This window comes from Triticum urartu, chromosome 6A (assembly GCF_056163025.1).
Source record: "Triticum urartu cultivar PI428250 chromosome 6A, HENAU_Tu73, whole genome shotgun sequence".
NCBI classification, from domain to species: Eukaryota; Viridiplantae; Streptophyta; class Magnoliopsida; order Poales; family Poaceae; genus Triticum; species Triticum urartu.
In genome coordinates, this window is record NC_141878.1 from 390,255,397 (window position 1) to 390,271,531 (window position 16,135).

Sequence of the window (16,135 nt, forward strand, 5' to 3'; positions counted from 1 at the left end):
GATCAGATCGTAGAAACTTTATTTTCTTGTTACGATGATTTTCCACTTCACTCTGAAATACTTTGAACTTTTCAAATGTTTCAGACTTATGTTTCATTAAGTAGATATACCCATATCTGCTCAAATCATCTGTGAAGGTGAGAAAATAACAATATCTGCCGCGAGCTTCAATGTTCATTGGACCACATACATCAGTATGTAATTATGTATGATTTCCAATAACTCTGTTGCTCGCTCCATTGTTCCAGAGAATGGAGTTTTAGTCATCTTGCCCATGAGGCATGGTTCGCAAGTACCAAGTGATTCATAATCAAGTGATTCCAGAAGTCCATCAGAATGGAGTTTCTTCATGCGCTTTACACCAATATGACCCAAATGGCAGTGCCACAAATAAGTTGCACTATCATTATCAACTCTGCATATTTTGGCTTCAATACTATGAACATGTGTATCACTACTATCAAGATTTAGCAAAAATAGACCACTCATCAAGGGTGCATGACCATAAAAGATATTACTCATATAAATAGAACAACCATTATTCTCCGATTTAAATGAATAACCGTCTCGCATCAAACAAGATCCAGATATAATGTTCATGCTCAACGCTGGCACCAAATAACGATTATTTAGGTCTAAAACTAACCCCGGAGGTGGGTGTAGAAGTAGCGTGCCGACGGCGATCACATCGACTTTGGAACCATTTCCCACGCGTATCATCACCTCGTCCTTAGCCAATCTTCGCTTAATCCGTAGCCCTGTTTCGAGTTGCAAATGTTAGCAATTGAACCAATATCAAATACCCAGGCACTACTGCGAGCATTAGTAAGGTACACATCAATAACATGTATATCAAATATACCTTTCACTTTGCCATCCTTCTTCTCCGTCAAATACTTGGGGCAGTTCTGCTTCCAGTGAGACCAGTCCCTTTGTAGTAGAAGCACTCAGTATCAGGCTTAGGTCCAGACTTGGGTTTCTTCACTTAAGCAGCAACTGGCTTGCTGTTCTTCTTGAAGTTCCCTTTCTTCCCTTTACCCTTTTTCTTGAAACTGGTGCTCTTGTTGACCATCAACACTTGATGCTCCTTCTTGATTTCTACCTCCGCAGCCTTTAGCATTGCGAAGAGCTCAGGAATCATCTTATCCATCCCTTGCATATTATAGTTCATCACGAAGCTCTTGTAGCTTGGTGGCAGTGATTAAAGAACTCTGTCAATGACACTATCATCGGGAAGATTAACTCCCAGCTGAGTCAAGTGGTTGTGGTTGTCGGCGTTCTGGGAACAAGGGTCCCCAGACTTGCCTGCATGCGGCCCACGGCGTGGTTCTGCGAGCGGGCCCGTACGGCCCATCTTCACCAGCAAAGACTCAAGACCCTCGTGCTACCTCTTGAGCACTGCGTTGGTTTTCCCCGAAGAGGAAGGGATGATGCAGCAAAGTAGCGTAAGTATTTCCCTCAGTTTTTTAGAACCAAGGTATCAATCCAGTAGGAGGCTACGCGCGAGTCCCTCGTACCTGCACAAAACAAATAAATCCTCGCAACCAACGCGAATAGGGGTTGTCAATCCCTACACGGCCACTTACGAGAGTGAGATCTCATAGATATGATAAGATAATATTTTTGGTATTTTTGTGATAAAGATGCAAAGTAAAATAAAGGCAAAGTAAAAATCAAAGGAAAGAACTAAGTAGTAGGAGATTAATATGATAAAGATAGACCCGGGGCCATAGGTTTCACTAGTGGCTTCTCTCGAGAGCATAAGTATTCTACGGTGGGTGAACAAATTATTGTTGAGTAATTGATAGAATTGAGCATAGTTATGAGAATATCTAGGTATGATCATGTATATAGGCATCACGTCCGAGACAAGTAGACTGACTCCTGCCTGCATCTACTACTATTACCCCATTCATCGACCGCTATCCAGCATGCATCTAGAGTATTAAGTTAAAAACAGAGTAACGCCTTAAGCAAGATGACATGATGTAGAGGGATAAACTCATGCAATATGATGAAAACCCCATCTTATTATCCTCGATGGCAACAATACAATACGTGCCTTACTGCCCCTACTGTCACTGGGAAAGGACACCGCAAGATTGAACCCAAAGCTAAGCACTTCTCCCATTGCAAGAAAGATCAATCTAGTAGGCCAAACCAAACTGATAATTCGAAGAGACTTGCAAAGATAACCAATCATACATAAAAGAATTCAGAGAAGATTCAAATATTGTTCATAGATAGACTTGATCATAAACCCACAATTCATCGGTCTCAACAAACACACCGCAAAAATAAGATTACATCGAATAGTTCTCCACAAGAGAGGGGGAGAACATTGTATTGAGATCCAAAAAGAGAGAAGAAGCCATCTAGCTAATAACTATGGACCCGTAGGTCTGAGGTAACACACTTCATCGGAGGGGCTATGGTGTTGATGTAGAAGCCCTCCGTGATCGATGCCCCCTTTAGCGGAGCTCCGGAACAGGCCCCAAGATGGGATCTCGTGGATACAGAAAGTTGCGGCAGTGGAATTAGGTTTTTGGCTCCGTATCTGGTCGTTTGGGGGTACGTAGGTATATATAGGAGGAAGGAGTACGTCGGTGGAGCAACAGGGGGCCCACGAGGGTGGAGGGCGCGCCGGGGGGTAGGCGCCCCCCCACCTCGTGGCCTCCTCTTTTGTGTCTTGACGTAGGGTCCAAGTCTCCCGGGTCTTGTTCGTTGAGAAAATCACGTTCCTGAAGGTTTCATTCCGTTTGGACTCCGTTTGATATTCCTTTTCTTCGAAACACTAAAACAGGCAAAAACAACAATTCTGGGCTGGGCCTCCTGTTAATAGGTTAGTCCCAAAAATAATATAAAATTGGATAATAAAGCCCAATAATGTCCAAAACAATAGATAATATAGCATTGAGCAATCAAAAATTATAGATACGTTGGAGACGTATCAAGCATCCCCAAGCTTAATTCCTGCTCGTCCTCGAGTAGGTAAATGATAAAAACAGAATTTTTGATGCGGAGTGCTACTTGGCATAATTTTAATGTAATTCTTCTTAATTGTGGTATCAATATTCAGATCCGAAAGATTCAAGACAAAAGTTCATATTGACATAGAAATAATAATACTTCAAGCATACTAACAAAGCAATTATGTCTTCTCAAAATAACATGGCCAAAGAAAGTTCATCCCTACAAAATCATATAGTTTAGTCATGCTCCATTTTCGTCACACAAGAATGCTCTCATCATGCACAACCCCGATAAAAAGCCAAGCAATTGTTTCATACTTTAGTAATCTCAAACCTATAAACTTTCACGCAATATATGAGCGCGAGCCATGGACATAGCACTATGGGTGGAATAGAATATAATGAGGGGGTTATGTGGAGAAGACAAAAAGGAGAAAGTCTCACATCAACGAGGCTAATCAATGGGCTATGGAGATGCCCACCGATTGATGTTGATGCAAGGAGTAGGGATTGCCATGCAACGGATGCACCAGAGCTATAAATGTATGAAAGCTCAACAAAAGAAACTAAGTGGGTGTGCATCCAACTTGCTTGCTCATGAAGACCTAGGGCACTTGAGGAGGCCCATTGTTGGAATATACAAGCCAAGTTCTATAATGAAAATTCCCACTAGTATATGAAAGTGACAAAACAAGAGACTCTCTTTCATGAAGATTATGGTGCTACTTTGAAGCACAAGTGTGGCAAAGGATAGTAACATTGTTCCTTCTCTCTTTTTCTCTCATTTTTTGGCCTTCTCTTTTTTATGGCCTTTCTCTTTTTTATGGCCTTTCTCTTTTTTTGGCCTTTCTCTTTTTTTTATAATTCCTCACTTTGGACAATGCTCTAGAAAATGATGATCATCACACTTCTATTTATTTACAACTCAATGATTACAACTCAATACTAGAACAAAAGATGACTCTATATGAATGCCCCCGGCGGTGTACCGGGATATGCAATGGACCAAGAGTGACATGTATGAAAGAATTATGAATGGCGGCTTTGCCACAAATACTATGTCAACTACATGATCATGCTAAGCAATATGACAATAATGAATGTGTCATGATAAACGGAACAGTGGAAAGTTGCATGGCAATATATCTCGGAATGGCTATGGAAATGCCATAATAGGTAGGTATGGTGGCTGTTTTGAGGAAGATATAAGGAGGTTTATGTGTGAAAGAGCGTATCATATCACGGGGTTTGGATGCACCGGCGAAGTTTGCGCCAACTCTCAATGTGAGGAAGGGCAATACACGGTACTGAAGAGGCTAGCAAGGATGGAAGGGTGAGAGTGTGTATAATCCATGGACTCAACATTAGTCATAAAGAACTCACATACTTATTGAAAAAAAATTTACAAGTCATCGAAAACCTTGGCACTATGCGCATGCTCCTAGGGGGATAGATTGGTAGGAAAAGACCATCGCTCGTCCCCGACCGCCACTCATAAGGAGGACAATCAAATAACACCTCATGTTTCAAATTTGTTACATAACGTTTACCATACGTGCATGCTACGGGACTTGCAAACTTCAACACAAGCATTTCTCAATTTCACAACTACTCAACTAGCACGACTTTGATATTATTACCTCCATATCTCAAAACAATCATCAAGCATCAAACTTTTCTTAGTATTCAAAACACTCATAAGAAAATTTTACTAATCTTGAATACCTAGCATATTAGGATTTTAAGCAAATTACCATGCTATTTAAGACTCTCAAAATAATCTAAGTGAATCATGAGAGATCAATAGTTTCTATAAAACAAATCCACCACCGTACTCTAAAAGATATAAGTGAAGTACTAGAGCAAAACTATATAACTCAAAAGATATAAGCGAAGCACAAAGAGTATTCTAGCAAATTCCAAATCATGTATGGCTCTCTCAAAACATGTGTACAGAAAGGATGATTGTGGTAAACTAAAAATTAAAGACTCAAATCATACAAGACGCTCCAAGCAAAACACATATCATGTGGCGAATAAAAATATAGCTCCAAGTAAAGTTACCGATAGAAGTAGACGAAAGAGGGGATGCCTTCCGGGGCATCCCCAAGCTTTGGCTATTAGGTGTCCTTAGATTATCTTGGGGGTGCCATGGGAATCCCCAATCTTAGGCTCTTGCCACTCCTTGTTCCATAATCCATCAAATCTTTACCCAAAACTTGAAAACTTCACAACACAAAACTCAAAGTAGAAAATCTCGTGAGCTCCGTTAGCGAAAGAAAATAAAATACCACTTCAAGATACTGTGATGAACTCATTATTTATTTATATTGGTGTTAAACCTACTGTATTCTAACTTCCCTATGGTTCATAAACTATTTTACTAGCCATAGATTCATCAAAATAAGCAAACAACACACAAAAAACAGAATTTGTCAAAAACAGAACAGTCTGTAGTAATCTGTAGCTAGCGCAAGATATGGAACCCCAAAAATTCTAAAATAAATTGCTGTACGTGAGGAATTTATCTATTAATCATCTGCAAAAATAATTAACTAAATAGCACTTTCCAAATAAAAATGGCAGAAGTTCTCGTGAGCGTTAAAGTTTCTGTTTTTTACAGCAAGTGTAACAAGACTTTCCCCAAGTCTTCCCAACGGCTCTACTTGGCACAAACACTAACTAAACACAAAAAAACAACCAAAACATAGGATATATAAATTATTTATTACTAAACAGGAGCAAAAGTCAAGGAATAAAAATAAAATTGGGTTGCCTCCCAACAAGCGCTATCGTTTAACGCCCCTATATAGGCATAACAAGCAAGGATAGATCTAGGTATTGCCATCTTTGGTAGGCAATCCATAAGTGGATCTCATAATAGATTCATAAGATAATTTAATTTTCTTTCTAGGAAAGTGTTCCATGCCTTTCCTTAATGGAAATTGGAATCTAATATTTCCTTCCTTCATATCAATAATTGCACCAATCGTTCTAAGGAAAGGTCTACCAAGAATAATAGGACATGAAGGATTGCAATCTATGTCAAGAACAATAAAATCTATGGGCACATAATTCCTATTTGCAACAATAAGAACATCATTAATTCTTCCCATAGGTTTCTTAATAGTGGAATCCGCAAGGTGCAAGTTTAAAGAGCAATCATCAAAATCACGGAAACCTAACAAATCACACAAAGTCTTTGGAATCGTGGAAACACTAGCACCCAAATCACATAAAGCATAGCATTCATGATCTTTAATTTTAATTTTAATAGTTGGTTCCCACTCATCATAAAGTTTTCTAGGGATAGAAACTTCCAATTCAAATTTTTCTTCATAAGATTGCATGAAGGCATCAACGATATGTTTAGTAAACACTTTATTTTGACTGTAAGCATGAGGAGAATTTAACACGGATTGTAACAAGGAAATACAATCAATCAAAGAGCAATTTTCATAGTTAAATTCCTTGGAATACATAATAGTGGGTTTAGCAACATCTAGGGTTTTAATTTCTTCAATTCTACTTTTATCAATTTTAGCATCAAGATCAAAAAATTCTGAATTCTTGGAACGCCTTCTAGGTAAAGGTGGATCATATTCAGTCCCATCATTATCAAGATTCATATTGAGAAACAAAGATTTACTAGGGTACACATCAATAACTTTTAGATCTTCATCATTATTTTCATAGGAACTAGAAGAACACGCTCTTATAAAGGCATCTTTCTTAGCACGCATCCTAGCGGTTCTTTCTTTGCACTCATCAATGGAAATTCTTATGGCTTTGAGAGACTCATTGATATCATGTTTAGGTGGAATAGATCTAAGTTTCATAGAATCAACATCAATAGAAATTCTATCGATGTTCCTAGCCAACTCATCAATCTTAAGAAATTTTTCTTCAATCAAAGCATTAAAATTCTTTTGTGAAGTAATAAATTCTTTAATATTAGATTCAAAATCAGAGGGCATCTTATTATAATTTTCATAAGAATTGTTGTAGGAGTTACCATAATTATTAGAGGGATTACTAGGATAAGGGCTAGGGTTGAAATTTCCTCTATACGCGTTGTTACCAAAATTGTTCATACCAACAAAATTCACATACATACATTCATTATTATTCTCAATCAAAGTAGACAAGGGCATATCATTAGGATCAGAAGAAACACTCCTATTAGCAAATAATTTCATAAGTTCATCCATCTTTCCACTCAAAACATTAATTTCTTCTATCGCATGCACCTTTTTATTAGTAGATCTTTCACTATGCCATTGAGAATAATTAACCATAATATTATCTAGAAGTTTAGTAGCTTATCCTAAAGTGATTTCCATAAAAGTGCCTCCCGCGGCCGAATCTAAAAGATTTCTAGAAGCAAAATTCAATCCGGCATAAAAAAATTGTATAATCATCCACAAATTTAAACCATGAGTAGGGCAATTACGTATCATTAGTTTCATTCTCTCCCAAGCTTGTGCAACATGTTCATGATCTAGTTGCTTACAATTCATAATATCGTTTCTAAGAGAGATGATCTTAGCGGGAGGAAAATACTTAGAGATAAAAACATCTTTGCACTTATTCCATGAATCAATACTATTTTTAGGAAAAGACGAAAACCAAGCTTTAGCACGATCTCTAAGTGAAAAAGGAAATAGATTCAATTTAACAATATCATTATCCACATATTTCTTCTTTTGCATATCACACAAATCAACGAAGCTATTTAGATGGGTAGCGGCATCTTCACTAGGAAGGCCGGAAAATGGATCTTTCATGACAAGATTTAGCAAAGCAGTATTAATTTCACAAGATTCAGCATCGGTAAGAGGAGCAATCGGAGTGCTAATAAAATCATTGTTGTTGGTATTGGTGAAGTCACATAATTTAGTATTATCTTGACCCATCGTGACAACCAAGCAAACTAACACACAAGCAAACAAAAAAACAAGCAGGAAAAAAGAGGCAAATAGAGAAAGAGAGGGAGGATAGAGAGAGAGGGCGAATAATACGGCAAGGGTGAAGTGGGGGAGAGGAAAACGAGAGGCAAATGGCAAATAATGTAATGCGGGAGATAAGGGTATGTGATGGGTACTTGGTATGTTGACTTTTGCGTAGACCTCCCCGGCAATGGCGCTAGAAATCCTTCTTGCTACCTCTTGAGCACTGCGTCGGTTTTCCGTGAAGAGGAAGGGATGATGCAGCAAAGTAGCGTAAGTATTTCCCTCAGTTTTTGAGAACCAAGGTATCAATCCAGTAGGAGGGTACGCGTGAGTCCCTCGTACCTGCACAAAACAAATAAATCCTCACAACCAACATGAATAGGAGTTGTCAATCCCTACACGGCCACTTACGAGAGTGAGATCTGATAGATATGATAAGATAATATTTTTGGTATTTTTGTGATAAAGATGCAAAGTAAAATAAAGGCAAAGGAAAAAACAAAGGAAATAACTAAGTAGTAGGAGATTAATATGATAAAGATAGACCCGGGGCCATAGGTTTCACTAGTGGCTTCTCTCGAGAGCATAAGTATTCTATGGTGGGTGAACAAATTACTGTTGAGCAATTGGCAGAATTGAGCATAGTTATGATAATATCTAGGTATGATCATGTATATAGGCATCACGTCCGAGACAAGTAGACCGACTCCTGCCTGCATCTACTACTATTACTCCACTCATGGACCGCTATCCAGCATGCATCTAGAGTATTAAGTTAAAAATAGAGTAACGCCTTAAGCAAGATGACATGATGTAGAGGGATAAACTCATGCAATATGATGAAAACCCCATCTTGTTATCCTCGATGGCAACAATACAATACGTGCCTTGCTGCCCCTACTGTCATTGGGAAAGGACACCGCAAGATTGAACCCAAAGCTAAGCACTTCTTCCATTGCAAGAAAGATCAATCTAGTAGGCCAAACCAAACTGATAATTCAAAGAGACTTGCAAAGATAACCAATCATACATAAAAGAATTCAAAGAAGATTCAAATATTGTTCATAGATAGACTTTATCATAAACCCACAATTCATCGGTCTCAACAAACACACCGCAAAAAGAAGATTACATTGAATAGTTCTCCACAAGAGAGGGGGAGAACATTGTATTGAGATCCAAAACGAGAGAAGAAGCCATCTAGCTAATAACTATGGACCCGTAGGTCTGAGGTAAACTACTCCACTTCATCGGAGGGGCTATGGTGTTGATGTAGAAGCCCTCCGTGATCGATGCCCCCTTTGGCGGAGCTCCAGAACAGGCCCCAAGATGAGATCTTGTGGATACAGAAAGTTGTGGTGGTGGAATTAGGTTTTTGGCTCCGTATCTGATCGTTTGGGGGTATGTAGGTATATATAGGAGGAAGGAGTACGTCGGTGGAGCAACAGGGGGCCCACGAGGGTGGAGGGCGCGCTTGGGGAGGGGGGGTAGTTGCGCCCCCTACCTCATGGCCTCCTCTTTTGTGTCTTGACGTAGGGTCCAAGTCTCCCGGGTATTGTTCATTGAGAAAATCACGTCCCTGAAGGTTTCATTCCGTTTGGACTCCGTTTGATATTCCTTTTCTTCGAAACCCTCAAACAGGCAAAAAACGGCAATTCTGGGTTGGGCCTCCGGTTAATAGGTTAGTCCCAAAAATAATATAAAAGTGGATAATAAAGCCCAATAATGTCCAAAACAGTAGATAATATAGCATGGAGCAATCAAAAATTATAGATACGTTGGAGACGTATCACCTCGCGAGGGGCCAAGCCTCGCGAGGCGGACGACACAAGACCTCCTCAGGAGCGTTCTCATCGGGCTGGCTCGCGAGGGGCAGAGAGTTCAAGGCCAGGAAAACTCGCGAGGTTCCAGTAACGTGAGCCATGACGACCAAGGCCAGGCGGGCGCCAGCGCGCACAGTGTCCTTGTTTCCTCTTTGGTGCTAAGGAAGCAAGCGCAAGCACGGATTACCGAGGCGTCAAGCGAAGGTTTCCATATCAGTGCAATAAGACCAAGACCAGAAGGACGGCAAGATGGAGGTCACCGTGGAGCCCAAGACGGCATCACCACCAGAGCCTTTGACAGGCAAAGACTGCTTTTGTCAGGATAAGCTGTACTAGCTGTCCCCTTTCAAATTGGCCGTTGTTGGCTCCCTTCCCGCTCAATATTTAGGGAGAGGACCAGGGCCTCTATAAATAGGACTAGCCACCACTGTAGCTAGGGAGAGGGGAGAGAGACCAGTCTGGCCAAGAGAGACCAGGACAACCACGAGTTCACCAAACACAAGAACACCTCTCCTCAGGAGGCTGTTCTTCCCCTTGTACTAATCATCCTCAGCCCAAGAGGCAATCCACCACACCACACTGGAGTAGGGTATTACACCACAACAGTGGCCTAAACCAGTATAAATCGTGTGTGTCCCTTGTGTTGTGAGTTTGTCGAGTTAGTTCGTAAGATCTTAGCCGAGGTAGGACGTGGATCGGTAGGGGGAGATCTTCGCGTGCACCCCAGTGTTTGAACCTTGAGGGTTTTGCCGGAACCCGTGATCCGACAGTGGTACCCAGACATTCTGAGTATATGTTCACTAACAGAACTATTCTCCTCCATTTTGCAATTGTAGAACTTATTGGAGACTTCATATCTCTCAGTCCGGGCATTTGCTTGAAATATTAACTTCAGCTCCTGGAACATCTCATATGCTCCATGACGTTCAAAACATCATTGAAGTCTCGGTTATAAGCCGTAAAGCATGGCACACTGAACTATCGAGTACTCATCAGCTTTGCTCTGCCAGGTGTTCACAACATCTGGCGTTGCTCCTGCAGCGGGTTTGTCACCTAGCGGTGCTTCCAGGACGTAATTCTTCTGTGCAGCAATGAGGATAATACTCAAGTTACGGACCCAGTCCGTGTAGTTGCTACCATCATCTTTCAACTTAGCTTTCTCTAGGAACGCATTAAAATTCAACGGAGCAATAGCATGGGCCATCTATCTACAACAACATAGACATGCAAAATACTATCAGGTACTAAGTTCATGATAAATTAAAGTTCAATTAATCAAATTACTTAAGAACTCTCACTTAGATAGACATATCTCTAATCATCTAAGTGATCACGTGATCCATACCAACTAAACCATGTCCGATCATCACATGAGATGGAGTAGTTTTCAATGGTGAACATCACTATGTTGATCATATCTTCTATATAATTCACACTCGAACTTTCGGTCTCAGTGTTCCGAGGCCATATCTACATATGCTAGACTCGTCAAGTTTAACTTGAGTATTTTGCGTGTGCAAAACTGGCTTGCACCCGTTGCATGTGAACGTAGAGCTTATCACACCCGATCATCACGTGGTGTCTGGGCATGACGAACTGTAGCAACGGTGCATACTCAGGGAGAACACTTATACCTTGAAATTTAGTGAGAGATCATCTTATAATGCTACCACCGAACTAAGAAAAATAAGATGCATAAAGGATAAACATCACATGTAATCAATATAAGTGATATGATATGGCCATCATCATCTTGTGCATAAAGGATACCCATTGTTTCTATGGCCCTTAGAAGGCCCATTGTTTATATGGACCGTAGGAGGCCCATGGTGTTGGGGAACGCAGTAATTTCAAAAAAATTCCTATGCACATGCAAGATCATGGTGATGCATAGCAACAAGAGGGGAGAGTGTTGTCCACGTACCCTCATAGACCGTAAGCGGAAGCTTTATGACAATGCGGTTGATGTAGTCATACGTCTTCACGATCGACCGATCCTAGTACCGAAAGTACGGCACCTTCGCGATCTGCACACGTTTGGCTTGGTGACGTCCCATGAACTCACGATCTAGCAGAGTGTCGAGGGAGAGTTTCGTCAGCACGACGGCGTGATGACGGTGATGATGATGCTACCGGAACAGGGCTTCACCTAAGCACCGCTACGATATGACCAAGGTGGATTATGGTGGAGGGGGGCACCGCACACGGCTAAGAGATCAATGATCAACGTGTGTGTCTATGGGGTGCCCCCTTCCCCGTATATAAAGGAGTGGAGGAGGGGGGAGGACCGTCCCTCTATGGCGCACCCTGGAGGAGTCCTACTCCCTCCGGGAGTAGGATCCCCCCTTTCCCTAGTTGGACTAGGAGAGAAGGAAGGGGGAGAGAGGGAGGAAGGAAAGGGGGCGCCCCTCCCCCCTTCCTAGTCCAATTCGGACCAGAGGGGGAGGGGGCGCACGGCCTGCCCTGGCTGCCTCTCTCTCTCTCCACTAAAGCCCATTAGGGCCCATATACTCCTTAGGGGGTTCTAGTAACCCCCCGGTACTCCGGTATATGCCCGAACTCACTCGGAACCTTTCCGATGTCCAAACATAGGCTTCCAATATATCGATCTTTATGTCTCGACCATTTCGAGACTCCTCATCATGCCCGTGATCACATCCGGGACTCCGAACAACCTTCGGTTCATCAAAACACATAAACTCATAATACCGATCGTCACTGAACGTTAAGCGTGCGGACCCTACGGGTTCGAGAACTATGTAGACATGACCGAGACACATCTTCGGTCAATAACCAATAGTGGAACCTGGATGTTCATATTGGATCCCACATATTCTACGAAGATCTTTATCAGTCAAACCGCATAATGATATATGTTGTTCCCCTTGTCATCGGTATGTTACTTGCCCGAGATTCGATCGTCGGTATCTCAATACCTAGTTCAATCTCGTTACCGGCAATTCTCTTTACTCGTTCCGTAATGCATCATCCCGCAACTAACTCATTAGTCACATTGCTTGCAAGGCTTATATTTATGTGCATTACCGAGAGGGCCCAGAGATACCTCTCCGACAATCAGAGTGACAAATCCTAATCTCGATCTATGCCAACTCAACAAACACCATCGGAGACACCTGTAGAGCACCTTTATAATCACCCAGTTACGTTGTGACGTTTGGTAGCACACAAAGTGTTCCTCTAGTATTCGGGAGTTGCATGATCTCATAGTCATAGGAACATGTATAAGTTATGGGGAAAGCAATAGCAACAAACTAAACGATCATCGTGCTAATCTAACGGATGGGTCAAGTCAATCACATCATTCTCTAATGACGTAATCCCGTTAATCAAATGACAACTCATGTCTATGGTTAGGAAACATAACCATCATTGATTCAATGAGCTAGTCAAGTAGAGGCATACTAGTGACATTCTGTTTGTCTATGTATTCACACATGTACTAAGTTTCCGGTTAATACAATTCTAGAATGAATAATAAACATTTATCATGATATAAGGAAATATAAATAACAACTTTATTATTGCCTCTAGGGCATATTTCCTTTAGTAGGGCACACCCTCCACCCTCGTGGACGGCTCGGGACTCTTCTGGCCCAACTCTTTTACTTCGAGGGCTTCTTTTGGTCCATAAAAATCATCAAAAATTGGCACGTCAATTGGACTCCGTTTGGTATTACTTTTCTGTAAGCCTCAAAAACAAGGAAAAAAACAGAAACTGGCACTGGGCTCTAGGTTAATAGGTTAGTCCCAAAAATCATATAAAATAGCATATAAATGCATATAAAACATCCTAGATGGATAATATAATAGCATGGAACAATCAAAAATTATAGATACGTTGGAGACGTATCAAGCATCCCCAAGCTTAATTCCTGCTCGTCCTTGAGTAGGTAAATGATAAAAATAGAATTTTGATGTGGAATGCTACCTAGCATAATTTCAATGTAATTTTCTTTATTGTGGCATGAATGTTCAGATCCGGAAGATTCAAGACAAAAGTTTAATATTGACATAAAAATAATAATACTTCAAGCATACTAACAAAGTAATTATGTCCTCTCAAAATAACATGGCCAAAGAAAGTTCATCCCTACAAAATCATATAGTTTGGTCATGCTCCATCTTCGTCACAGAAAATACTCAAATCATGCACAACCCCGATGACAAGCCAAGCAATTGTTTCATACTTTAGTATTATCAAACTTTTTTAACTTTCACACAATACATGAGCGTGAGCCATGGACATAGCACTATAGGTGGAATAGAATGGTGGTTGTGGAGAAGACAAGAAGGAGGAAGATGGTCTTATGTCAACTAGGTGTATCAATGGGCTATGGAGATGCCCATCAATAGATATCAATGTGAGTGAGTAGGGATTGCCATGCAATGGATGCACTAGAGCTATAAATGTATGAAAGCTCAACAAGAAAACTAAGTGCGTGTGCATCCAACTTGCTTGCTCATGAAGACCTAGGGCATTTGAGGAAGCCCATCGTTGGAATATACAAGTCAGGTTCTATAATGAAAAATTCCCACTAGTATATGAAAGTGACAACATAGGAGACTCTCTATCATGAAGATCATGGTGCTACTTTGAAGCACAACTGTGGTAAAAGGATAGTAGCATTGCCCCTTCTCTCTTTTTCTCTCTTTTTTTTTGTCTTTTTTTGTTTTTTGGGCCTTCTCTTTTTTTGGCCTTTCTCTTTTTTTTCTCACATGGGACAATGCTCTAATAATGAAGATCATCACACTTTGATTTACTTACAACTCAAAGATTACAACTCGATACTTAGAACAAAAAATATGACTCTATATGTGTGCCTCCGGCAGCGTACCGGGATGTGCAATGAATCAAGAGTGACATGTATGAAAAAATTATGAACGGTGACTTTGCCACAAATACGATGTGAACTACATGATCATGCAAGGCAATATGACAATGATGGAGCGTGTCATAATAAACAGAATGGTGGAAGGTTGCATGGCAATATGTCTCGAAATGGCTATGGAAATGTCATAATAGGTAGGTATGGTGGCTGTTTTGAGGAAGGTAAATGGTGGTTTTATGATACCGGTGAAAGTTGTGCGGTACTAGAGAGGCTAGCAACGGTGGAAGGGTGAGAGTGCGTATAATCCATGGACTCAACATTAGTCATAGAGAACTCACATACTTATTGCAAAAATCTACAAGTCATCAAAAACCAAGCACTACGCGCATGCTCCTAGGGGGATAGATTGGTAGGAAAAGACCATCGCTCGTCCCCGACCGCCACTCATAAGGTAGACAATCAAAGAAATACCTCATGCTTCAAATTTGTTACACAACGGTTACCATACGTGCATGCTACGGGACTTGCAAACCTCAACACAAGTATTTCTCAAATTCACAACTACTCAACTAGCATGACTCTAATATTACCATCCTCATGTCTCAAAACAATCATCAAGTATCAAACTTCACATAGTATTCAATGCACTTTATATGAAAGTCTTTATTATATCCATTTTGGATGCCCATCATATTAGGACTAAATTCATAACCAAAGCAAATTACCATGCTGTTTAAGACTCTCAAAATAATATAAGTGAAGCACTAGAGCAAACGACAAACTACTCCGAAAGATATAAGTGAAGATCAATGAATAGTTGAATAATTATGCAACTATGTGAAGACTCTCTAACATTTAAGAATTTCAGATCTTGGTATTTTATTCAAACAGCAAGCAAAACAAAACAAAATAAAATGACACTCCAAGCAAAACACATATCATGTGGTGAATAAAAATATAGCCTCAAGTAAAGTTACAGATGAACGAAGACGAAAGAGGGGATGCCATCCGGGGCATCCCCAAGCTTAGGCTCTTGGTTGTCCTTGAATATTACCTTGGGGTGCCTTTGGCATCCCCAAGCTTAGGCTCTTGCCGCTCCTAAATCCATAGTCCATCGAATCTTTACCCAAAACTTGAAAACTTCACAACACAAAACTTAATAGAAAACTTGTAAGCTCCATTAGTATAAGAAAATAAATCACCACTTAGATACTATTGTGAACTCATTCTAAATTCATATTGGTGTAATATCTACTATATTCCAACTTCACTATGGTTCGTACCCTCCGATACTACTCATAGATTCATCAAAATAAGCAAACAACACAATGAAAATAGATATGTCAAAAACAGAACAGTCTGTAGTAATCTGGAGGTTTAGAATACTTCTGTAACTCCAAAAATTCTTAAAAATTAGGAAGACCAGGAAAATTTGTGTAATGATCTACTGCAGTTAGAAATGGTATTTTATCGCTCTCTGGTAAAACATGAAAATTATTTTCGTGAGTGCATACTTCTTGTTTTTATCAGCAAGATCA